The sequence below is a fragment of the Mytilus galloprovincialis genome, chromosome 2 (genome assembly GCF_965363235.1).
Source record: "Mytilus galloprovincialis chromosome 2, xbMytGall1.hap1.1, whole genome shotgun sequence".
In the NCBI taxonomy this organism is placed as follows: Eukaryota; Metazoa; Mollusca; class Bivalvia; order Mytilida; family Mytilidae; genus Mytilus; species Mytilus galloprovincialis.
The window spans coordinates 56,428,281-56,455,910 of NC_134839.1; the positions used below are offsets into that span (position 1 = coordinate 56,428,281).

At 32.2% G+C, this 27,630-nt stretch overlaps 1 pseudogene; it reads right to left on the reverse strand.

The window, feature by feature from the left end:
* Window positions 1–18,460: 18,460 nt before the first annotated feature.
* Window positions 18,461–25,100, reverse strand: LOC143062511 (uncharacterized; annotated as a pseudogene).
* Between the last annotated feature and the right edge of the window lie 2,530 nt (window positions 25,101–27,630).

A 27,630-nucleotide genomic window follows, 5' to 3' on the forward strand; every position in this document is an offset into this window, starting at 1 on the left:
AATGGCTATGATAATATTGCCGATATATTGGAAAAGAAAGATAAGGGAACACGTAGTGGCGGTTAGATCTCTAAATTTAGAATAGTATAAATTGTCAAATGTGAAATCTGACAAATACTTCAATTCTTGGTTTACAACGTTTGTGGTTTTTACAAGTCATTGCCGTATTTTCAATGGCTTTTAAAATTTTCCGAAAGAAGGATAGTTATTGCTGTAGAAGTTTAATTCATTTCAATGTAATTTCCTTTGAATAAATGTCAGCAATATATTTAGAGAATTCTTGATTATTTAACAACAACAAAAATAGCATCAAGATAATGGTAAGTGATGTTGAGATCACCACTAGTTTTTGGTGAGGTTCGTGTTAATTAGATTTTAGTTTTCTTTGTTGTGTCGTGTGTTCTATTATTTGTCTGTTTGTCTTTTTCATTTTTAGCCATAACATTGTCAGTTTATTTTCGATCTATGAGTTTGACTGTCCCACTGGTATCTTTAACCCCTTTCTGTCAATTGCAAGGAAGTTAGATGTATCTTTACTTAGTTTGACCATAAACTCATAATAATACAAAATCAAAGCATATGTTATGTCAATTGTAGGCAGAATAATCGAGTTAAATTTGGTACAAAAGGTTACAATGATTACAATGATTTGAATACAATTAAATCTATGATTACCACGAAAAGAAAAGAAAAGACACACAATACTGCATATTTATAAATATTATGTCTCACAGTGACAAGCACAATTATAACTATCTAATTTATGCCTCTGTCATTTTAACAGTAAAATCTATTGCTTAACCAACTTTCTAATCGTTGTTTTCGAAAAATATTTGAATTATTAATTAAACTGCTCACTTGATTAAACTTAAACATTATCCAAATAAATTGTGAAAAATTTTGTAACTTTGAACTATGTTTTGAAATGATGGAAACTCTCTCACTTTCTAAAGATGTACATTTAAGTAGAAAGTGGAGTTCATCTTCCACTTCTTTTTTTTTACAAAGATTACAAATTCTATCCATTGCATGAAGTCCCCCGTACCTACCTCTCTATTTCTAGGTTATGGTGACTTATTCTAAACTTTGTCATCTGAATTCTCAGATTCATATAACCTATAGACAGACAAGGTTCTAAACTTATATTTCTCTATAAGCCTGTATGTTCTTAGTTTATTTCCAAATGCCATATTTTTTTTTCTATCATCGTTTAAAGATGAATACCACAACTTATTATCTTTTCAAGTTGGATATCATGTTAAAAATATCATAAATCAATGTCTAATCATTTTGCTTATGAACTCATAGAATTATACCAACTTTTCTTACTATGGTTTGATAAGGATTTTGATACAAGGAGAGCTTCATACAATAATCTGTCCTCTGTACTTGTTAAACGTGTTAAGTATGAAAGCATATAACTATAACATGTATAACTTCAATAGATAAAGGATATCTCCCTAGCTCACCTATCACTGCCATATTTGTGCTTCTCTTTCTTACTCCCAGTGAAAATTTAAAGATTTTTAAATGAACTCATCCAGTTTGTAGTTCTATGCATAATTTTTCAAAATAACAATCTTCTTTTACAGTTAACCTTTTTTTTAAAAACAAAAGCGCCCCACATTTCACGAAGTTCCATAAGTTAAAATTGGTTTCACTGTCTGGTCAAATATATGTAGTACAGTTTAAATTTTGGGTTTATAAATATTTAATTTATTTTATGAATTAAAATATTTAATAAATTTTAAAAAGGGCTTTGAGTCCTCTTTTATGTAGAACATGTTTTGCCTCTGTAAAGCTTATACAGGAACAAAGTGATATTTAAAGAGGGACGAAAGATACCAGAGGGACAGTCAAACTCATAAACTGAAAATAAACTGACAACGCCATGGCTAAAAATTAAAACGACCAACAGACAAGCAATAAAACACATGGGACAACATAGAAAACTAAAGAATAAGTAACATGAACCCCACCAAAAACTAGGTGCTATCTCAGGTGCATCGGAAGGCTAAGCAGATCCTGCTCCACATGTGGCACCCGTCGTGTTGCTCATATTAATGACAGATAATACAGAATTAATGTATTCAGGAAAAACAGGATCTACTAAGAAAACCTGATTTTAATTTTAATACACATCAATTTTGTATGCTTTCTTTTCAGATTCACGCGAGAAAAGGGATTGTGATATCACCAGGAACTAGACAGAATAATCTCAACAATCTTCTTATTTGTAAATATTCAAAATAATAGTACATATGATTCAAATATTTGGAATGACATACTTATGATGCATTGCAAACTTTGCAACCATCTGCTACACAATGGACAATTCATCAGTTATACACCTTTTCAGATCAAAATGTGTAGGTTCGTCCATTATTATGATCCGAGAGCGCTCTCGATTTCCGGTACACCTGCCTTTGATTTTCTCGGAATTTATCGTTCATTTTATACAGAGCAATTGGTGTTACCATCCGTTTCACTTCACAGTATATTGTATGTCAATTAAAGAGGCGGCATCTACATTTTACCAAAAAAATGACAATTTCTTTTCAGGAGTATAATATATTTGGTATATAAAATGCAAATTAAAGTTAATTCGGTTTATAAAAAGTCACAAAAACACTTTGACACAACGTATTGGAAATGCGTAAAGTCTAACTAACAATTTGAGAAAAAAATTATGCCTGAGGAGTTGAAACAGCAATTAAGATTCAAAATTTAAAACAAAACATTAACCTTTAAACTCAAACTGGATTTTTTACTTATGTGTCAATGACTTCAGATCAAAAACGTACCAATGCCATCAATTTCTTAAGATTAGTGAGTTACAATGGCATACCATTTATATCGAAAACTAACAGGGATTTATTCCATTACATATAACCAGATCACTTTCTTTGCTGAAAAATCGACCAGAGAAATCTTCTAAGTTTCTGAGGAGAAGCGATTACAAGAAAAGCGATATAAGGGGAATTAAACTCCCATATGAAAAAAAATGACTGAGTAAAAAGAGGTAGTTTCAAACGCGCAATAACTCTTCGATATCAATTATCAAACATGATATCACCATGTCGACTAACAAAAGCGACTTTTCAGGAACAAAAGTAATGGAAGAAAAACCATATAATCAGAACAAAATCAAAAAGTCTTTCTACGGAAAAGTGAAACGATAGTAGTTCCCGAAATTATATTAGGGACTGAAACATGGTTAAGACCAGACATATTAAGCTCTGAGATATTTCCACCACAATACTCAGTATACAGAAAAGATCGTTCTGATGGATACGGAGGTGTATTGATAGCTGTAAAAATATCATCATCAGCGAAGAACTACCCGTACAAAGTGACACGGAATCATTATATTTAAGAGTAACAACACCTGACAGTAAATCTATCATAGTTGGATGTCTCTTTAGACCACCCAGTAGCGATATCACCTACATGTAAAAAATGTGCATCACGACAGAAGAAGTATTTAAAAAGAATAAATCATCTATATTATGGCTAGGAGGAGACATAAACCTTCCTGATATTTACTGGAAATCCAATTCAGTATGCGGCAACCAATATTCTACACACCTCAATAATAGGTTCGTAAATATGGTTAATAACTGCTGCCTAAACCAAGTGGTAACATTTCCCACTAGAGGATCCGCAACACTCGATATTTTCCTCACAAACAGACCATCCTTGGTAAATAGATGCGAGCCAATTCCTGGAATAGGCGACCACGACATCGTCTTTATTGATAGTAATGCCATAGCAATGCACCCAAAACCAACGCAAAGAAATATTTACATCTGGAAGAGAACAGACATAGAAAAAATGAAATCAGATGCACAGGAACTATCTGAAAAATTTCATGGAATGTATAACGCTCAAAGCTCAATATCAGAGCTGTGGGAGTTCACAGAAAGAATGTAAGAAAGCCTATTCCACATATATCCACGACATTATAAGTCCAAAGCAGAAATCCAATCCAAGGAAGTTCTGGAGCTTCACAAAGAATAAAAGATACGAAAATGGAGGAGTAGTACCACTGAGAAACACAGATGGGCTCACATACTCAGACAACAAAATGAAGGCAAACATACTTAATAACCAGTTCTCCTCAGTATTCAACAACAAGGAAGACAAATCTACCATAAAGGAAATGAAAACAAACCCGTACCCAGAGATGAAAAACATCACTATCTCGGAAAACGGAATACACTACTGACTACTGTCACATCTCAACATACATAAAGCATCTGGACCAGATGAAATTTCTACAAGATTATTGAAATCAGTAGCGCCTGATATATCATCAATACTCACCACCTTTTTCCAAGCCTCTGTTGATCAAGGCACATTACCATCTGACTGGAAAAATGCAAACGTTGTTCCAATATTCAAGAAAGGGGATAGTAGCCAAGCATCAACTACCGACCCGTCTCTCTAACTGCAATTCTATGCAAATTATTGGAGCATATCATCTGTACCAATATCATCAAACACCTTGAATGCCACTCCATGCTCAACATGGCTTTAGAAAAGAACGGTCCTGTGAATCCCAAATGATTCTCACAGTTCAAGACCTAGCAAAGAACATCGACAATAAAGAGCAAATAGATCTAATCCTCTTAGACTTTTCAAAGGCCTTTGACAAAGTCCCACATGAGCGACCACCGTACAACATCGACCACTATGGTATAAGAGGGACAACAATAAACTGGCTGATTTTTTTTCTGGACGACAGACAGCAATGTGTACTCCTGAAAGGATAATCTTCAGAAACCTCGCTAGTGCAGTCTGGAGTTCCACAAGGTAGCATGCTTGGCCCTGTGATGTTACTCATTTTTATAAATGACCTCCCAGAGTATGTGTCAGAATCAAACGTTAGAGTTTTCGCAGACGACTGTCAAATAAGAAACCAAGAAGATGCGAACACCCTTCAGAACGACCTAAATGGACTACAACAATGGGAGGCAGACTGGCAGATGGAATTCCACCCCCAAAAATGCCAACTCTTAAGAGTAACAACAAAGTGGAACACGATTAAGGCGAACTATAATATACATGGCCATATCCTAGAAGAGGTTGACTCGGCGAAATATCTTGGCCTCTCTATACACAATACATTGAGTTGGAACAAACATATAGACAACATCGCAAAGAAAGCTAACTCGACCCGTGCTTTTCTTCAAAGAAACATCAAAAACTGTCCTAGTGAAACAAAAACCTTATGCTATCAAACGCTTGTAAGACCACTCATGGAATACTCTAGCACCATCTGGGATCCAGCTACTAAGGACAATATAAACAAATTAGAAGCCATACAACGACGATGCGCACGATTTGTACTTATTGATTATAGAAGAACAATCAGCGTAACATCAATGCTACAAACTTTAAATCAGGATACATTACAGGAAAGAAGAGCTAAATGATAAGCCATCAGAGTAGTGCACGAACTCATTGCTATACCATCTATATACTTACAGCCAGTAACAACAACAGTACGAGGGCACACAGAACGATTCCTTGTTTCTTTTGCCAGGACTCAAGTATATCGATACTCGTTTTCCCCAGACACCATCAGAATCTGGAATGAACTGCCACAACAACTAGTAAGCTGCACAACCCTTGAATCATTCAAAAGGAGTGTGCTATTGGTCCAGCTTCGATAGATGTTCAACCTTTTTCTTAACGTTATTTTAAAGAATCACCGTTTCATTGCAGATATTTCGCACCTAACCGCACATTTGTTGTTCTCACATCGAACATGTACATAAAACAGTACGATAATACTCCACTGGGAGGTTTGTACTATAAAGGAAGAAGAAGATATAAAACAACAGATTCATTATTAATATATAAAGTAATTGAAGTCAATAACCAGGAGTACTGTATTTATCAAATAGTTTAAATAAAACCTACAAATGGTATATATGCGGTATATCTAGGAAGATGAACATACATACATAAAAGCAACAGTAGTATACCGCTGTTCGAAAGTCATAAATCGACTGAGACAAAAGCCGGGTTACAAACTTAAACCGAGGGAAACAGAAGGAAAAACAACGAAACAACAGAAACACTAAGTGAACTAAAAGCAAATGACATTGCAACACACACAAAGACGAACTATACGATAACAACTGCCATTTTCCTGACTTGGTACAGGATTTTAAGAAAAAACATGGTGGATTGAACCTGGTTGTGTGGATAGCCAAACCTCGCACTTTTATGGCAATGTTAAATATAAAAATAAAATGACAACATTACATTACCGAAATACAGTACAAATAAATAAACATTCAGGACAGAGAAATACACAAATAAACAATACAATAGTACACTTCGACATGCTAACCACAAAATAAAAAACTAACACATAAAACAACATAGGACTGCACACAAAACAGTCCAATAGAACCACGAACTGTCTTTCAAACGACTGGGTCAACGCCACAAAAGTGACGTCACAGGTAAAAGTGGATTGACGAATGTTTTAACAACACCTTTTGTATATGAGAGTTGGAATGAATGTTTAGTATACATTATGAAATGTATCAGTACACACCATTACAACGAACGAATTGTATTAACGATACTGAATGAGATATTTATACATGTGGTACCATCAGTGACTTCGAATCCACGACAGTAAAAAAGGCTTAATAAAGTACAGAGTAAACGATCATAAAGACTACATTGTATTTACTAACTAATCAATTTATCATACTTCATGTTTAAAGAACAGTTTTTTATTGGTGAATGTAAATACGACGGTTATTTTCTAAAACATACGGAGTTCATCGTTTTAGATCCTTCATATTTGTAAATAATACGTTGAGCAATCAGGTAACCAAAATGAACTGTTCATCACAGTAAACTCACAAAAATACAGAACTCCGAGGGAAATTTAATACGGAAAGTCTTCAATCAAACGGCAAAATCAAAAGCTTAAACACATCAAACGAAGGAATAAACGACCATAGTCCTGACTTGGTACAGGTATATTTTAAATGTTGAAAATGGCGGATTAAATTTGGTTTTATAGCTATCTAAACCTCTCACTTGTATAACAGTCAAACAGCAGAAAATTCCATTATATTGACAACGATGTGTAAACTAAACAGACAGGCATAATAGGTAAGGAAAAGATAAAATGGAAAAATCAAATGATAAAAACACATCAAACGAATGGACAACAACTGTCATTATCCTGACTTGGTACAGGCATTTTCAAATGTAGGAAAAGGTGGATTGAACCTGGTTTTATACCACTAAACCTCTCACTTGTATGACAGTCGCATCAAATTCCATTACATTTACAACGATGCGTGAACAAAACAGACATAATAGGTGAAATAGTCAAAATATGGGTACAGCAGTCATCACTGGGTCGCAATCTCAAAACAAACAAATATTTAACAATAAAGCACAACAGTCTATTGTGTTTTAATCTTAATTACTATAAAAACAATCAAATATGTAATAAAGAAACACAAAAACCAGTGAAAGTCTATTTGTTATAATGATTTTTTTTCAGTTTAGTTCACAGTTGGTGACAACACTATCGTCATATTGACTATTATTGTCAACTTTCGAATCTCTTGTACGAAATAGGAAAAAATTCAGAATGTAAATCAATGGCAGAATGTATAGAGTCGTAGTTAATGCCATGAAAATAGAGTTAAGATAAATGGGTTTGTGATCAATGACACAGGCCAGAGAAGTGATTGGACAGATACACCAATTAATAAAGAAAAACAGTGCTATCATGTGGTTGTAAAGAGATATGTTAAAACGACATATTGGACAGGTTTCCATTGACGGCGAACTCCACCATTCTGAAATGGAATAAATAAAATTATTTTTTTTTAAATACTGTTTAACATTTAACATATTATATTTATGCTATACTACTGGATGTTTTATATATCCCAGGACATCGGATTATTATAATTTATCACTCAAAGCGCTGTTGTTTTCTTGTTTCGTACAACGTGATAGAAATAAATTTAACAGTATAGTATATAGATAAAGCTTTTATTTCGGAAACCTTTTCAATTATTGTTCAAAATAGTAGTCATCTTGTTTATAAGTGTTCAGTCGTTTATTTATACTGTATTCCTGTAAAAGAGGGGTGAAAAGTACCAGAGGGACTCATACATCGAAAATAAACTGACAACGCCATGGCTAAAAAAGAAAAAGACAAACAGACAAATAATAGAACACAATACACAACATAGAAAACTAAAGATTAAGCAACACGAACCCCGAAAAAAATTGGGGGTAATCTCAGGTGCTCCGGAAGGTTAGGCAGATCCTGCTCCACATGTAACATAATAATTTCATGTTAGTGGTTTTTTTCCAATTGTCATACAAATGGGAGATTTGGCCAGCCATAAAATCAGGTTTAACCCACAATTTGTCCTTAAAAATGTCCTGTGTACCAAGTCAGAAATATGGTAGTTTGTTTTATTTGTATGTTGGATGTGTTTCCCTCGGTTTGTGACCCGGATTTGTTTTTTCCTATTCGATTTATGACTATTGAACAGCGGTATGATATTGTTGTCTTTATTCATATATGGAACGTCTTTCCTGTGTGTGAACTTTACTTTATCAACATGTAGACTAACCAGGCAAAGGGGAACATTTGTAAAGCATTTAAAACAGCCTCACCCCATCACATTTGGTGCGTGTACTGAAAAGCACAATCTGAACCATGTGTTGTTCATTGTTGTTTAACTTTGTACAATTGCCTTTTCCGGAAGAGTCGAACGTTAACGGTTATTGTGGTTGTACTGTCTGATATTTTTGGTATTTAAGGTTGAGGTTGTTTCAGTTTCGCCAAATCCACATGTCGGTTTAACTTAAATCAGGTATACTTACCAGAAAATGTTGCCGTTTTATAGTACAATATTGCAGGTATGGGTATATAAATAAGTAATAACACAAGAAAGTAGTCGCTCATCTTCAAGTTCAATGCCGCAAAGCAGTATAAAACAATATTGAGCTGATCCGGCTTGCTTTTGAGATTGTCGATGCAGGCGTTGTAGGCAGTGTTATTCGTTTGCACCATGTCCATTGTATAATTCTTGTTTGGTTCGTAAGAAATTTCCATTGTTAAACATGAGCTAAAACTATTGATCCATAAAATGATGAATACCAATGCAATGAAGATGTACATGAAACATAGTAGTTTTGAGAATGTACGCTTCACTGAAAACGATGCCGAAGTTATAGCACCGAAAAGTAAGAAACAGAGCATCGATAAAGCAGGCATAACCAATAAAGGCAATATGATTGAGGCAAATTCTGTACTTTTTGTGATTCTCCCAATAATTTTTTCAAAATAAAAAACAAGGACCAATTCATATATGTACCCTACGATAAGGATGCACATGAACTTGATGGAATACGTGTGTTGTGCAAAACAATACAGCAGTACAAAGGCGACAATGTTCGAGGCCGTAAAGACTCCAATGAAAATTGTTGTTATTAAAAATGAATCCATTTCGAATAAAACTAGTCTTCACGTATAAACTATTTAAACTTTGAGAATTCTATTCTGATTTAATCTGTTGTACCTGTAAACAAATGGAAAATATTTAAGCAACACTTAATTAATTTTGTTTTGGTTAACACACCATTTTAGCGAGATGCTATTCATGAATAATCATACTCCAAAAAAAAAAAAAAAAAAACAAGTGCCAGACCTTTATTTATAAAAGTAGTAAATAGAATGTAGGTATGTGAATATTTATCTAGGTTACAATGATAAACCTTTCTTCCTCTTTTTATATGATAAATCAGAAATTAGAAAAAATGCATATTCTGAAGTTTACCCACCGGTGGAAGTGAACAAACCTGCGAATACATATGGTGGCAAAGCTTATTAAGAAAACTAATTCGCCTTTTCAGAATCTAAAGCATTCTGGGTATTATTTTCAAAAGCGTACATCAAAACATTGTGATTGGTTTAACACGTGATAAACAATAGGATTCAACCAATGACGTAACGTTATTTGTATTTTGATGTATGAACAATGAGATTACACATAGTCCCCTAGATTCTAAAAAGGCGAATTGTAAAGGTAATAGTATGTTCCAGACGTTTGGAAATATTTTAAGTGGTTAATTCTTATACGCACAGATCTTTACAAAACAATGCAACTTTACGTTAATTCTCTTATCCTAAGATAAGGTCATCACACGACCTGCAACAATGATAAACAAAACCCATTCCATATAACTTCAAAAGGCCACACATGAAAAAGGTGAAACAATTCAAACGGGAACGTTAAATGCATATTTTATACTTTTAGGATTAACAAACACGATAGACACGAACCAACGAATCATTCACATAAACTTTTATTTGTAATGTTTTTTACTCATACCAAATTTAAAAATCTACCTGTTTGTGCAGTTTGTTTTTTTATTTTATTAAATCAAATCCTATTTGTCGCATTAATAAAAAAAAGCATAGAGAGATGTGTCGCCATATAACCATACTGAATATCAGGCAGTTAAACAGGGTGTTAGTTATGAACCTTTTCTTAGGATCCAAATGTTCTAATGATTTTAACAAGAAAACTTACCCCAGAAATTTTTACAATCAACGTTCCACATACATGCACACGTCAATCTGTTGCGACTCTTTTTTATTTTTAAATAAGAATATTAATGTTGAAATTAATGATATACTGGTTAAGCAGACGTATATAGTTCATGGTCATCATATATTTTCTTGTTAACATGTTGCAGAAAAATATTTGATCAATAAATCAGTTTGATATCATTATAAATTTATTTCTAGGATTGGTGATAACTAAGTTTTATTGCTGTGTGAAATATTTTAGTTACTCTTATTTCTTATCCAGTACTGTTGTTATTGTATGATTTCATTTTTTGGTAAACCCTATAACCCTATTCGATGATGTATTTTTTTGGAGGGTGGAGGGGATAGGTGCATTTTAAGCTTTTGATATATTAATCTTCAGGTCATTAGGTATATGTTTTCTTTGTTCCAGAAAAAAAAGAACTGCCAGGCTATTTAAGAGGAGTTTTGGTTAACTGCTTGCTTGATAATCTTTGTAGTAATTCTTATACTATTTAATTAATTGGATTTTCAACACTCTGTTATCATTATCATTTGATACACCTTCTTCTTTAAACTGAGTTTTACTGTGTGTATACTGTGTGTTTGTTTGCTCTACATTTATTAGAAGTGTAGGTGGAGGGTTGAGATCTCATGAATCATATTTAACCCCGCCTCAGTTTTGCGCCTGTTTCAAGTTAGGAGCCTTGGCCTTTGTTAGTCTTGTATGTTTTTAAATTTTAGTTTGTAGGTTTTGGAGTTTAGTATATATATATAACGTCCATTTTCACTGAACTGGTACACATTTTTATTTAGAAGCCGATTCCCACCTCCATGTACCAGATTTTCTCGTTGTATTGAAGACCCATTGTTGGTCTTCGGCTGTTATCTTCACTTTGGTCGGGTTGTTGTCTTTATGTCCGATTCCCCATTTCCATTCTCAATTTTATTCTTAAAAACAAAATTAGTAGTATGTTAATTAAATACTTTCTAATTGGCATGAATGGAGGATTTATTGAATATGAAAGAGTAAAATATTACAGCATTGAACACTCTGGTGCTTATAAATACTATAAGCTCATATAAAAGTGATTGGTACTTACATAACACAGGGCTCTGAAACCACACATTTTAAATGGAATTATTGTGTATACTATCTAATTGGTTAAAGAGTTCAAACCAAAAGACCTATGTTATGTATTTAGATAATCGAATACGTTGAGTAGTGCTTTACTACATAAAATTGAGAATGGAAATGGGGAATGTGTCAAAGAGACAACAACCCGACCATAGAGAAGACAACAGCAGGAGGTCACCAAGAGGTCCTCAATGCAGCGAGAAATTCCAGCACCCGGAGGCGTCCTTCAGCTGGCCCCTAAACAAATATATATACTAGTTCAGTGATAATGAACGCCATACTAAACTCCAAATTGTACACAAGAAAATAAAATTAAAAATAATACAAGACTAACAAAGGCTAGAGGCTCCTGACTGGGGACAGGCGCAAAAATGCAGCGGGGTTAAACATGTTTATGATATGTCAACCCTCCCCCTATACCTCTAGCCAATGCAGAAAAGTAAACGCATAACAATACGCACATTAAAATTCATTTCAAGAGAAGTCCGAGTCTGATGTCAGAAGATGTAACCAAAGAAAATAAACAAAATTACAATAACACATAAATAACATCAGACTACTAGCAGTTAACTGACATGCCAGCTCCAGACATCAATTAAACTGATTGAAAGATTATGTCTTCATCAAATGAATATCAGGCACAATCCTTCCCGTGAGCGGTTTAGTATCATACCATCATAACATATATGAGAAGAACATAACCCGTGTCATGACAACAACTGGTTTTTAAATAAATGTGTTTAGTTCCGATGCAAAGAACCTATAAGTGAATCAATATTAACGCCAAAATATGCAATTTTTAATGACCTGACAACAGTATCGTAACTATATCCCTTCTTAATAAGTCTATTTAAAGGTTTTGTTAGCTTCTGAGGTGAATACTGACATTTTTGTGCTTTATAAAGAATATTTCCATAAAATATCGGATGTGAAATACCTGAACGTATAAGAAGTCTGCATGTTGAGCTATATTTACGAATGATGTCCTTATACCGATGATAAAATTTAGTAAATGTTTTGACTAGTTTTTGATATCGAAAACCCTGGTGTAATAATTTTTCAGTAATATATAAATTTCTCTCATTAAAATCTAAAACATTGCAACATACACGAGCGAATCGTACAAGTTGAGATATATAAACACAGTAATATATGATATACATGATTACATTACGATCTAAATTGTTTCTTTAAATTGTATATGCTGTCTAGTTATACTATTTTTTCTCCGTAAATAAGATGTAATTTATCATGTAATATATTGATGTTAATATTTATAAATTAACACGGCAGTAGTTTATCGATGTTCAATTGTCGTACATCAATTAAGTAAAGACAACTCAATGTAAGAAACAGGACAATTCAAAAGACATTTGTAAATCTATAGAAAGGAATAATAATGCAGTTATTCCACCTAACCCATATTTATGTTACATATTCTTTTTGTTCATATACATTTTTGTACATTCAATTCACTATATTTTCGTGGACTTTATAACATTCCATGTTTGGAACCTATGTTGAATCATGGGCGTAATGTGTTTATTATTGTACCTGTATCTGAAGATCAATTCTTATCTTATTACTGACTGACCATACAACAAGCTTAGAGATAATTTATTTGCTGTAAGCGGAATCGTTTTTGAAGGTTAGATGGACACATATGACACTTTACCCAGTATCTGTTTTTATTTATGAGTCTTTTGCAGACGAATTACACATTCGACGTACAGAATAAATATTCTTGGTATCTATATCGAATTTATTCACAATCACTGGGTCCATGCAACTACTGGTGGAGGTTTCCTCAATGCTCTTTATATTCGTAAATCATTTGGCTTTATTGCATTGATACGATCGTCACTGATTAGTTTTATATGAAAGAAACTCACATCTGGCGTACAAAATATTTTAATCCTGGTATCTATGATGAGTATGATAGGAAATAACTCTTCTATGTTTATTATTCAAACAGTGTGAAGTCCAATTTCAATTGACTCCATCTTTTTCAATGGAATGCTTCAAATAATTTGTTGCGTCGTATTCCAGGTCAAGTATTTCCTTGTAATTTGTTTCTTTTAGTTTTGCCATGTCATCTTTTTTAAGAAAGTGTTGTCTGTTTTTACTTTCATGTTGCGTTTTGTTGCCTGTTGTCAACTTCTTATTAAAGACCTTGTACTTTCATAAGAGACCATTTTAACAATTGTTCATGATGTTCATTAAGATACAGCAGCTCAGAAAAAGTGCTGTAATATTATTTCAAAAATATGATTGCTTTCGCATAATTACTGAAGCATTAAAAAATGGTCATATTATGGAATCATCTCATCTAGGAGAGAATCAGTTTTAAATGGTAGAAAATTAGGTGTGGGGTTCAAAATTTACTGGCTTAAGAATTATAGTCGGATATCATATTCCCGAATATTATATTCAGTAATGACACACATGAGCTTAAATAAAATTATTTGTACAAAATAGTTTCTATTCCTAGCTGTTATCTTTATATAGTTATAATACGAATACGTAATGAGGTGCGGACACTGCAGAACACATATAGATTTTTTTTTAAAAATTATGATAAGGTATGTACCTGAAATGTCTTAGTAGGGCACATTTTGGCTAGGTATTTATGTCAGAAGTACTACCATACTGCCGGGAACCTGTACAATCGTATATTCTAATAACTTTTTTATCACAAGCAAAGTTAAGATTAAATTTGGACATGACATGACCGTCAATTTATTTAAATTTATAACACAATAGGTATGAATAATTCAAATTCGTCAAGATGCAGAATCGATCATAGAAAGCAAAGGAGCAATTCATAAATAGTTTTATTCCACAAGCAAATCAACATTTGTGGTTACAATTAACATGTTTTAACATATGTGCCTGTCTCAAGTCAGGAGCCTTTAATTCAGTGGTTGTCGTTTGTTTATGTGTTACATATTTGTTTTTCGTTCATTTTTTTTATATAAATAAGGCCGTTAGTTTTCTCGTTTGATTTTTTTTTACATTGTTATTTCGGAGCCTTTTATAGCTAACTATGTGGTATGGGCTTTGCTCATTGCTGAAGGCCGTGCGGTGACCTTAATGCCCCCTCCGCCACTGCGGGGTCATAAAAATATGTAAATATAACAATTGATTAAATTAGGCAAAATTTAAGAATGGCCATTGCACATGGTTGTCATAAAGGTTTGAGAATCAAAACAGTATACAATAGTTCGGACCAGCAAATTTTCCTCAGGGCCACAAGGATAATATTTTTGAGAACCATAAAAAAACGTGATTATTCTGCGGTATACAAATAATAATTCAGTTAGGTTTTAAAAAAAATAATAGACAAGCTGTCTTTTCCCACCATATACAATAGAAACATTGACAAATTCTTGCACAATTAATGTAGATCGTTGGTATATATTTCCTCAGATAGAACATGTAGAATTTGTATGCCCCCACTGTAGCAAAGGGGGCATTAAGTTGTACCCTTGTCTGTCAGTACGTCCGTTCCAGAGTTATACCCTTATACAAATGGAAAAAAAATGCTGACTTTTTTGTTTCCGTTCTCTAACTTAAGTTTGCCACAACCAAATGTTTTGAAACTTATACACAATGCTTATTTCCATAAAATTCAGAACAGTTAGAATGTTATTGGTGTAACAGGTACTGTCAATAAGTTATGCCCCTTTAAAAATGGAAAAAATGCTGAATTTTCCGTTTCCGTTCTCTTTTTTTCGTCTGTCTGACATAGTTCATCTTACCCTGACCTCATTTTCTTAGAACATTGATAATGTTAAGTTAATATGATACTTGTATTAAAATCTTTACATAACACTTACAGAGTTTCAAAAGTAATTCAATTATAAATAAAACCAACCAGACATTTCAGGGAGAGTGTTCTTGTTTAGCAGATCTTAGTCTAGGGTTAAAGTTTTTAAAGCATCAATCTGTTTCAAAAACCAACAATGAGTTGCATTAAATTGTTACTGTAACTTCTTTATAGCCCTTTTGAAAGAGAAAGTATCCTGAGCTATTTTTTTTAAATGTTCATTAAGATTTGTTTTATAGATAATCATGTTATGCTCATTGTTGAAGGATATACGGTGATCTGTGGTTGTTTATTTCTATGTCTTTGCTCTCTCTGGTTGAGAGTTAATTGCCTCATTGACAATTACAACACATCCTCTTATCTTTATACATAGACTTACTAGTAATTAAGTTTTGGATTCAACTTTATTCTTTTTCACTGACAGCATCAGTCTTAGACACGATAAAGGGTTATGCGTATTACCATTTTTTTTTTTTAAACTTCTGAGAAATCTTACATATAAGATTGAAGGGAGGGGGTACATATGCTGCCCTCAACTTTAGAAGTTGTGTTATGCTTAAATTCTTAAAATACTTAGTTCACAAGTAAATACAATGAGATACCACATTTCTTTCAACAAATTTTATAATTTTGAAAAAAAAAAAGAAAAAAATCGAAAAAAAAGGGGGGTGCACCATACCCAGAGTGATCATTTTTCATTTTTTACAAGTATATCTTCATTTATCATATATTCTCCTTTAAAATTAACAAATGTGTGTCAGAATTGCGCATATAAATGGAATGTTTTAGCTTTTTAAGTTCAAATTTTTTGATTATTCATCTGATTGTTAATCTGAATTTTGGTGAAAATTGACAATTTTTGACTAAATTTTTTTTTAAAGAAAAAAAAACACACGACTTTCTTTTTATTTTCTGAATATATAGAATGTGGTCTTTCAAAATTTGTCAATGACATGTCATGGTATTGTTGGTCTTGGGAGATAAACAGATTTAAAATTTTAAAGTTTTTGAAATTTTTCATTTTCGAATTTTAACACATTTTTAAATGGTTGCTATGGAAACAAACTATTTAGTAAATTCACAATTTTAACGTTTTTATATAGTTTGGGGTTTTGTTTGTCAATACTGTAAATATACATATCCTTTGTATTGATTAACTTTATTTCTATGGGACTTTAAATTCCCTTATTTTATATTTTCAAAAAGGGTCTTTTTTCACATATTCAGCCAAAATGTTGATTTGATGGTTACCATGGCAACGGGCATAAAACAGGGAGAATAAAGCCATTCTCTGTTAGCATCAAAATTTCTGATATAGGGTGGGAAAGTCAGGACCTCAAATATTAATGAAACTTGGTAGGTAATACTCATATGTCACCCTTGTTTGAAATTTGGTATAATATTGATACACAGAGTTGCGGTTGCCATGGTTACCATACATCATCAAATAAGGCTTCTTACAGAGTCTTTCAATCAGTGAAATTACCATTTTCTTTGCATATAAAACATAAAGCAAACTATTCTGAGGTCATATTCTTTATTTGTCATCATGAAGACAATGATCTAAGCATATAATAACAATATATAACATAATAAAAAAAATATCCTATCACAGTTTTTTGAAGCTGCCAAAAACCGTGATTTTGACTTTTTGGGGATTTTTGAAAAATTGGATTTTTTACCAATTTTAATAAGAGACTGTGAAAAAATGCACCGACAGATGTTCTTAAAATAATGCATATATAATGTTTAAAGCATAAAGTCCAAAATATCAAAAAATTGGAGTAGTGTTATTTCTCAAAAAAAATAAAAAAAATCATTGCCATGGCAGTGAATGAAAATATATAAAAAAAAAAATTTGAAAATTTTAAGTCAAAAATGAAGAAAATTTAGTTCAATTGGATCTGATTATTAATTTAACACTATTTGAAAAGATAAATGTCAATTTAAGATTGTGGCTACCATAGTAACCATTTATATGACCCTAAGCAAAAAAAAGAGAAATCGCCAAAAATATGTATTTTATAGCTTCTGCATACAAATATTTACTCCGGTATTCTTTCTAAAATCATATCTCAAACAAAATGGTTGTTGTGAAGGTTACCATGTCAGTAAAGATTAAGACTTTGTCAACTCTCAAGAGTCTGTAAATAACAGTTAACATGGTTAAGTGGTAAAATTATGAAAATTTTAAGTGTAAATTTAATCAGAACCTGTGAAAATGCATACATCTTGCACCTCATTTCACTTCAACTTTGAAATAATATACTACAGAGTTGCACTGGTGCTAAAACACTATGCAAACAAAACACAAGTCAATGTCTCTGTCTATGATTGAAATCCAAATCTCACTATTAACTTATAAAAGCAAGAACAAAATGTTGTCAAATTCACAGATGCTCGTATGCTCCATGCACACTATCATTTTCTATGTTTAGTTGACTGTGAAATTGGGGGAAAAATCTAATTTGGCATTTAGACATATTAAATTAGAAATCATATCTTAGGGAACATGTGTACTAAGTTTCAAGTTGATCAAGTTGATTGGAGTTCAATTTCATCAAAAACTACCTTGACCAAAATCTTTTACCAAAAACTTATAACGGAAACTCTTACCATCATTGTCTATGTTCAATGGATTGTGAGTTTGATGTCTCTTTTGGTATTTTTATTGGAAAAACAAATTGTTTTAACAATTTCACTTAAAGCTATTTAAATTTGCCATTTTGAAGCCTTTTGTAGCTGATAATGCAGTATGGGCTTTGCTCATTGTTAAAGACTCTACAGTGACCTTTCGTGTCATTTATAGGATTTGTATCATTGACAATCATACCATACTATAAGTGCATAAAATATTTGTAGTTTTTTACATAAAGTTGGTAAAAGAAATTTAATTAAGTTCATCTGCAGTTAGTTCTCTCCTGATAGTTGTGATAGTTTCTTCCCTTGATGCATCAACAGAATCATCAAATGATTTGTTCTTCCTGCTCATTCTAGAAAAAAAACTTGTGATTTGTTGTATCGAAAGCATTTCATCATATGAAAATCTTCTATTTCCATCTTCTTTTCTATCAGTCAGCATTTCCTCTGATACCAAAAAAGGATCTTCCTTTCTGCCAGTTTTTAGACCTTTGTTAAATTTTTCAGTGAGATATTCTTTTTGGTTCACATTAAACCTTTTGTTCTTCCTTTCTTCTTTTAATGCCCAGCCAAGTTCTAAATCAGAGTTGTCATTAATTCCAACTGTCAGCCCTGCTGATGAAACTTGAAAGTTGGTTGAAAAAGACTTAGACATCTTTGTGATGTAAGTCTTCTTAGTAATGTCACATCCATTACTAAACTGGCACCTGAATTCAAACTCACACTTGCCGAACATTAAGTGGCTTGACAGGTCATGAAAAGATGAAAAAGACAGTGTGCATCCCTCATTTGCACATGTTATGGTGTTTTCTTCCTTTTCAGCTTTAAGTGGCAGTTGGTGAAAAACCACATCAATTTCTCCCTCTATCTCTGGACATGAGGTATTTAGAATAAACTTTTCAACACTTGGAATAGCAGATGAAGGTATAAGCTTTCCTAAAATGTAGAAAATAAAATTGCATAACTTATAATTTGAGAATACTGTTTAAACAATAATTGATTAATTGATTGATTGTTGCTGTTTTACACTCAGTGAAAATGAACTGGCTATATAGTGTAGCTATTGACACGAAAAGTATGTGTGAAATGAATATAACTGAACTTTGAGTCTAGTGCTGGATATACATAATCCTTGGCTGCCACATATAGTATGTGTCTATATATTGTTAGTTGTTTTTTGCTTTGTTGTGATCTATCTGACAAGTAAGAACTGTGTTTTTATAGTTTGTTCCGATGTTGTACTGTTACTCCACTGTCCCATGTTAGGGAGTAAATTAAATAGTGCCAAAAAAACTTATTTGAATCTTAAACCTAATAACCCACATGAAGGAAACGGTTTGCAGGAAGTCATAAATAATATTTGGATACTATATTCTGACTTGGAGCAAACTAACAAATTTGTGACAAATTTTTCAACATAATCGCAAAAAATAATACTTGAATCACATATATCAAGTTATGGTCTATTGACTGCTTACATATATCAATAGAAAATCAGTGTTTGGAGATCTTAATCATGATTAGGAAATTATAAAAAGAAAGGATAAGAAAATAGTAAATTAACAAGCAATCTAAAAGTATTGCAAAGACTCTGATGGGCATTGCTCATCATTGAAGGCCATATAGTGACCTATAACTGTTAATTTATGTGTCATTTGGTCTCTTTATGGATAGTTGTCTCATTGGCTATATCATACCACATCTTCTATTTTCATATTCATGTTGCGGGGAATTATAAAAATAATATTTATCTTTTTACCTGTGCCAACTTGGTATGCCTTCCATGCAGTAATGCCATGTGTGCTAAATGTGAAGTTACTATAGGTTGATATTGCAGGTATAGCAGTGTACTTAGTTTTCCTACACTCAGTTCCTTCTATGACACGAACTATGTACTTTACATTTTTTGATGACTTGTCTATTGCCTGTAAATAAAGTGAAATTATTGTAAATGCTTATAAGAAGAAAAATAACTAGAGTAGATTGGAACTGTTGGCTTTTTTGGTTGTAAATCTTGATTTAAAATATAACAAGTGAAACTGTGAGCTACTGCTCACTGATGATACCCCCGCCGCAAGTGGATAATATCAAGTGTAAAAATATGCAAGTGTTCGGTAAACAGAAGTTGTCCAGTGATGAATCTGAAAACGCATCACACGGTATAGCTGACTTATATAAATCCTGAAATCAAATTTCAGAAATCTTTGTATTGTATTTCCTGAGAAAAATGTGACGAAAATTTTTAACTTGGCCATCATGTGTAAAATCATACAGGTGTTCGGTAAACAGGAAGTTGTCAAGTGATCAATCTGAAAACGCATCACACAGTATAGCTGACTTAGATAAACCCTGAAACCAAATTTCAGAAATCCTTGTATTGTTATTGCAATTTTTACAGAATTAATGACATTGTGAGATAAGTTACTGCCATATTTGCAAAAGGTGCATACAGATTTATGTTTAAAATATCAGAATGAGAGTTCTTATTATTTCTATAATCAAGCAGTCTAACAATTCCAATTAATGACCATTAATAAAAACCTTGCAATAATTTCTTAATTTCAAAGTACATTTACAGCTGTAACCTAGGGATGTTTAAGACATGAAACTGATTGGGTTTTTAAAATTATCTGTACCTTTTTCATTGATTGTGCTGTAAGTACATCATGACCCTGGTTTACATATCTTCTAATAGAAGATTTGATGGTTGCAGCAGTGCGGTCACATGGTCCCTTCCCATTCTGGGATTCACAGAAGTCATATGACAGGGTAAGACCTGAATGGAATAAGAATGAAAGCATCTCTGTTGACTTGTAACAACCAGCATTGTCAGACCATACATGAAACTTTATGTCATTGGTGTTAATTTCTCTAATTTTATCCATTACATCTTGGATAATACTGGCTGTTACTTGGCTGTCCTGTTAAAAGAATGTAAACAAAATAAATCACAACTTTTAAACTGCTTTATAAAATATCCATTTCCTAAGCATAATTGATCAACTACAACTAAAATTAGAGTACAGATACTAAATTGTTTTCAGAAGAAAGTATCATATCAAGTATATGGATAGGTATTCAAACACAATTTTGTTTAGGGTAGTCATACATGTACATACACTATTTGATTAATGATACCAAAGGTTAACCCCAAGATGTTCATTTGTTTGTCTGTTATTCTTAGTGTATAAAAATGCATTATGAAAATGGATAATACATATCTCACAGCTACATCAGTGTACAGACCACATTTAATCTCACCAATGGCACAATTTAATTTATTAGCCAATGTCTCTACCTTATTTTCTTTATGTGATATTCTTACTCATTATCATGGTATGGTTCCTCTTACACATTTTAAAAATATTTTATAAGTTGTCTGCTAGGCCTATTACACCATCTTCAACTTGCTTTATTGTGTGCCATTCATATTTATTATAATTAAAACTATGTTATATGTTAAGATGTTGTCTCGTGTACGTTTACTCCAGTGATATTGTTTGCCTTAAATTAGTGGAGAATAAAGGCTTTTTCCCCTGGAGAAAAATCCCAATTTGAAAAAAATGGCTTAAAATTATTCCCAAAAAGACAACTTTTTTCCCAAACAGTGCGGTCTCAGTAGTAATTGTGCATGAATACAAACTGAAAAACACTCATTTAACCAATTATCTTGCCTAAATGACTATATGTGCACATTTGAGAGTCTATTTATGTATCATCACTGACAAAATGGGGTCTTATTTTAAAGCAGGGTTTGAATCTTGAAAATGGGTCTGTAAATTGAAGTTTCAGTCAAATTCATGGTTTATTTTAAATTTCCCAATTTGATGAAAATGACGCATGTTTTCCCAATAAAAAAGGGTAGAGGTAGTTTTGAAAAAAGCCAACAATATCACTGTACCCTCTATTCTTTCTTTGTTATAGATGAATTTTGCAACAAAGTTCCTACTTGCCCTACCATATATTGTTCAATATGTCATCTTTACAGTAAAAAACAATTAAAATTATAGCTTATTCATATAAAAAATCTAACCTGGGATATTTGGGTTGCAAACAAATGAACAAACCCAAGGCTACCAATGCTTCCATCATCTTTCCTACAGAAGGCTATAGATATGTGCCATGGTATTCCTCTCTTTCCGAACCAATCACATTGATCTTCACGAAACTTTCGGGGTAAAAACTTCATAGCCCAGTCACATACCAGTAAAACTTCATCTGAAGGCATGGTTTCAAAAAGTTGAGTTTTTGCTAAGTCTTGGTTTTTGCATCTTATTATGTGCTTTTTCAGGCTGAAAATACTCTTTGTTGCTTGTTGTACCTAAAAATGAAGATCAATTCATAAAACATATTTTCATTAAGTTTTATTCTAAATTTAGGTATGACCTGTTAGCCAATATTTTGTTCTGATCTCTGATGTCAGTTTTCTAAAATGTATGCTTTTTCATTGGTCTTTTCTTAGGGGAATAATTAAAGCAGTGTAAATATAAATTACAGACTTTCCTGTTGCAACTCAATTAGCCTAGTGACGATTCATTCACACTTAAAAATAGAATACTCTCTGATAAAACATATCCTGAATTAGTTAATTCTTTTTATTTAATTCATAAGTTAATACAAAAATAATTAAATATTAAACAGTTGCTCTTTCCTTCTAGTCCAGTACATATATTGTGTAATGGAAATTTTATGCAGAATGAAAGCCAGTAAAATACCGGTAGGAAGATTGGTCATCAAGTAACAAATCGGAAAAGATAGTATTGTATTTGGGAAACATATATATGGAGGAAATATTCAAAGAAACTAATAAGCTTGATTACATCTCATAGCAAGCTGAATTAACAGCAAACAACAATAATAGATAAGGGTAATTAATTTCCTTGAACAATCATATGTAAATGTAATCAAACTTTTTTACATTTAAAAGTGGTCATATAAATAATATAATAAGTTACCCTGAAGTTGAGGTCATTCATCTCATCCTCTTTTCCATCTACTGAGGAAGTAACAAAGATCTTTTGTAATGCAGCAATGGTCTCTTTCAACTGTTCACAGCTTTCACAGACCATCTGGTGATTGTGAGAACATTGTTCTGTAAATGCCTCATCTTTTTCATCACTGAGGGCATACAACATACAGTGATCAGCTACTTCTCTTCCCTTTGAAATATGAATCTGAAAATGTAATAAATTAATGTGAAGGTATATAAAGTAACATATGAACTACACTTGTTCCAATTTCATTGGCCTTATACTAGTGGTTTGCAAATACATTTAAACTGGATCTCATCACAAACTATGCCATCAATGCTGGAAATAGCATACATATGAGTCGCTTTTTTATTATTTCTAGGCAAGACAAAAATCAAGGGATTATTTAATCTAAATGAAGTTTATGTAATGGATGGATGCAAATCTTCATAAAAAAATTATAATATTTTGGCACCCCAATGATTTCGAAACTGAAGAAATTCAAAAACCTGAAAACTAATGGCAATTTCTAATTTATCACATAAAATGGACTTATTTATCCTTTAAAAGTGTCCAAATTTAGTCTAACAAACCTTATAGTCAGTCCTTAAATACTGCTTTGATTGTAAGAACAGTGCCTGGAAACTTTTGTGGTTATCTGGTGATATAGCGTCGTAGGTCAGCAATTTGTCTAAGACATCTTGAAAGGTAATGAAGGCACGTCCTCCTTCTGCTACAAAATAGTCCAGTCCTTCAAGACTTTTTCTGACTTTGGCACCACACTGGGCAAGTATTTTAAACATGGTACTGTCACCTATTTAATAAAAGTAACAACTGGTTTAGATTGATTGATTATTTTTTAAATGTCCAAGTAGCACAAATAGATTTGATCCATTTTATAATTCATTCATACCTTTTTTTCTAATATTCAATATTATTAGTCAATATGTATTCTACAAGGATAACCAGTCCTTCACCTTTCATCTGATACTTTTTAAATATATTCTACACATAAATTTAAAATCATGTTAATTTTAAATTTACACCTATGCAAAGAAACTAATTGGTTTTAAATATGTATTTCTTTAAGTATGTGTTTTTTTAACCTGTGCTAATTCAGGTGGTGTTGCATAAAACTTGACAAAGTCTATCAAAAAATTGTTTTTGCATATATTTCCAGCCAAGAAAGTGCTTGGAGCCATCTTAAACCTGCACCTTGTTGAAGGTGTCATTGTGACTTTGAGATGAAGAACAAATATTAAAATGCACTGTTCGTATGCTTTTTGTTTTTGTGTGTGTTTTCTTTTTTTAGATTTTGTGTCATGGTTAGACACCCCATATGATATCCTTTAATTTGTGTATTTTTCTATACATATATATCTTTATTTGGCCTTACCTAAAAGTGAAATTTCATTTTCCTGACTGTATGCTTTGTACTGCTGTATTATGTCTGCTGAACCCATGCAACGTACCACGTTAGGTAAATTGTGGACTGTTCCATCTGAAAACTTCAGTTTTTTTCCCCAAAAGGTAGATCACGGACAACATGACTGGATGTAATGAAATCTAAGAATGCGTCTAATCTTTCAGGATCTAATTTTTGTCGATGCAATTTTTTCTCAGGAATTGGAAGTGCTGGTCCAATTTTCTTTGAATGACTGAGAGCAGCATAGTAGCGATGAGATGTGACTTCTGGTAGTAGAGACAGTAAGTCCTTGAAGGACATTCTTGAGGCAAGAACTGAAAGAACTTGTCTTCCTTGTTGCCAGGATTCTGCTTTTCTGTATGAAGTGACAATATCTTTGTACTCTGTATGACTAGTTCTGTTTTCTTCATTTAACTGCTTGGGACATTTTATGTCATCAATTACTTCATCAACATCATTTGGAAATAAAATTTCTATTATCAATTTCATAATCTCATCAAATGTTTCTTTGTAGGTGTTTCTTGTTTTAAATGTGTAGGACCGCCATGTTTTTCTTTCTTTTTCTGAGAATTCCTGCAATCTGACTGATGACAGGAAATCATTCAAAGATGTCAAATAACTGCAACGTTCATAACTTCTGACTGATTGCTGCAAAGAAGTATAAAACTGATTACAATTAAATAAAGGAGGAATGGGCCCAAGGGTCATAGATGATTCCTCTGCTTGCATGTAACATTTTAAAGGGACAAACTTGGTAAATAGTTGTCTTATTCACAACTTTACAACATTTCCTTTTTTTCATACATAAGCTGTTGTCAATGGAAACTCAATGAGAAATATACAAATCTATTTCAGATAATTGAAGTGGCAATAATATATTTGATCTTGCCTCCTAGAGATTTATGGGGATATGATTGGTTAATGAATTACACATGGTGTCTATATATATTTGATATAGATTGTCCTTAAAAATACATGGTTTAGTTACCGCATAGGGTTAGCAACCATATGATATAGATTTAGTAAGTAGTTACTTCCCTTTTAAATCAAAAATGAAATCAGAATGGTTTAAACAGACAAATACATTTTGTAAACTGATAATGAACGATTGAAATATATTCATAAAACTAAAACAAATTTTAATTCCTAATAACTGTACAAATTGAGGTGCGATCCCAAAAACTTGTGATAACAACGTTATAATTCTAAAGTACCAGGAAGAAGTCCTTCGTCTCTCATTAAAGAACTTTACAATGATATTTATTGTTTTCTAAATTTGCTGTTGTCCTAAAAATGCATGAAATATTTGCCACAGGACGTAATGTCACTTGTTCAGTGATGTTTGAAGTTGTTAATATCTGTGTCATTTTGGTCTCTTGTGGACAGCTGTCTCATTGGCAATCATACCACATCTTCTTTTTTATATTATGATTTCAAGAGCTTTCAAAAAATCAGAAATGTTGAAAAAAAAAATTGAAACACCTCTGCAGGAAGCTAGTCCTGCATTATCCTCATACATGTTAAATATTATTATATAGTAAAGTATTACAGCAGTGTATTAGTACATGTACAAAATAATTTTCTTAGTAAAAGATTATTATAACTGTACTACAGTTTTTATTTTCACTCTAAATATGCATCAAATACTTGCCCCTAGACATTATGCAGGCAGCGGGAAAGAATTATGTTTATGTTCATAATTAATCTTGCATAAACAAAAACAACTGAACATTCTAATGCAACAACGTTTGTAACGTTCATTTTGATTGGATAACATCATTTATTTACATGGCATCAATTGACAATTGATGCTATGGGACGTTCGCGCAAGCGCAGATGGCATATGACAAATTTTGAATACATTTCTGACAGTTTCCTTAGAATGGAGATACCAATATTGTATTTTAAGCTCTGACGGCATCAATTTGGAATTTGATGGTCGCAAATACCCGTTTACTGTCTCCGCTAATGCATCGCCAGTAAATTTAATTTGCGACCATCAAATCCCCAATTGATGCCGTCGGAGCTTAAAACACAATACAGTTATCTCCTAAATGTAATGCTTATATGTTTTGATTGTTCTTCTTTTAATTCTGTTTCCTTTTAATTTCTGGTAATTGTGCCTAAAATATAGGATTCATTTCTTTTGAATGCGGCTTTAATTTCTGTTTTTGAATTGTCACATTAATCATGTTAAAGTGTTAATGATATAAACTTTTATCAATGTAATGTGATAGAATACTTTTTTTGGAGATTTTACTTACTTGTGACTGGGATAAATAATTTTGACTTCCTGACTCTTCTGATGTAACTGTATATTCGGATGCTGAAATTTCAATCTGAAAAAATAATGATGTATTTTGTTATTACATTTTTTGAAATCCTGAATTTGCTAAATGCATTAACACATTTTTAGTTTTCAAACATAATTAATTACTATAGAAACAAAAAAATATTTTTTTTCAAATATTATGGTCTGTATACAGTATCTATTTTTGCACTAAACTATATTCTAACCTTGTTTTAAGTTAAAAAGTTTTTACCTCCGACAAATATTAATTTTGTTTTGGTACGTAAGACACAGACACAGACACATGTACTAGTATATAATACATAAACCTGTTTATAAAATCTTTACATTTAAACATCAAACATCGAACATCATCAAAAAAAGTGACGTCAGAAAAACAAATGCAAATATATACTTTAGTTAAAATTAAATGTATTTCTTAGCAAAATGAACAATTTCTATGTGCTTTTATTTTGCACTTTTATCAAATGAGAAGGTAATTTTAATTTAAATTTTGTAATTCAAAATCATTGCAAAAAGGGACAGATTTATAAAGGAGGGGATGCTTGTTTTCCTCGTGCATTGTTTTACAATTGTCTTTTGGGGGCCTTTTGTAGCTGACTGTGATTTATGGGTTTTTCTTATTGTTGAAGACATAAGAATGGCATTAGCTATTTACTTCAATGCCTTTGGTCTCTGGTGGAGATTTAACTTGTTGGCTATTAGTATTATAC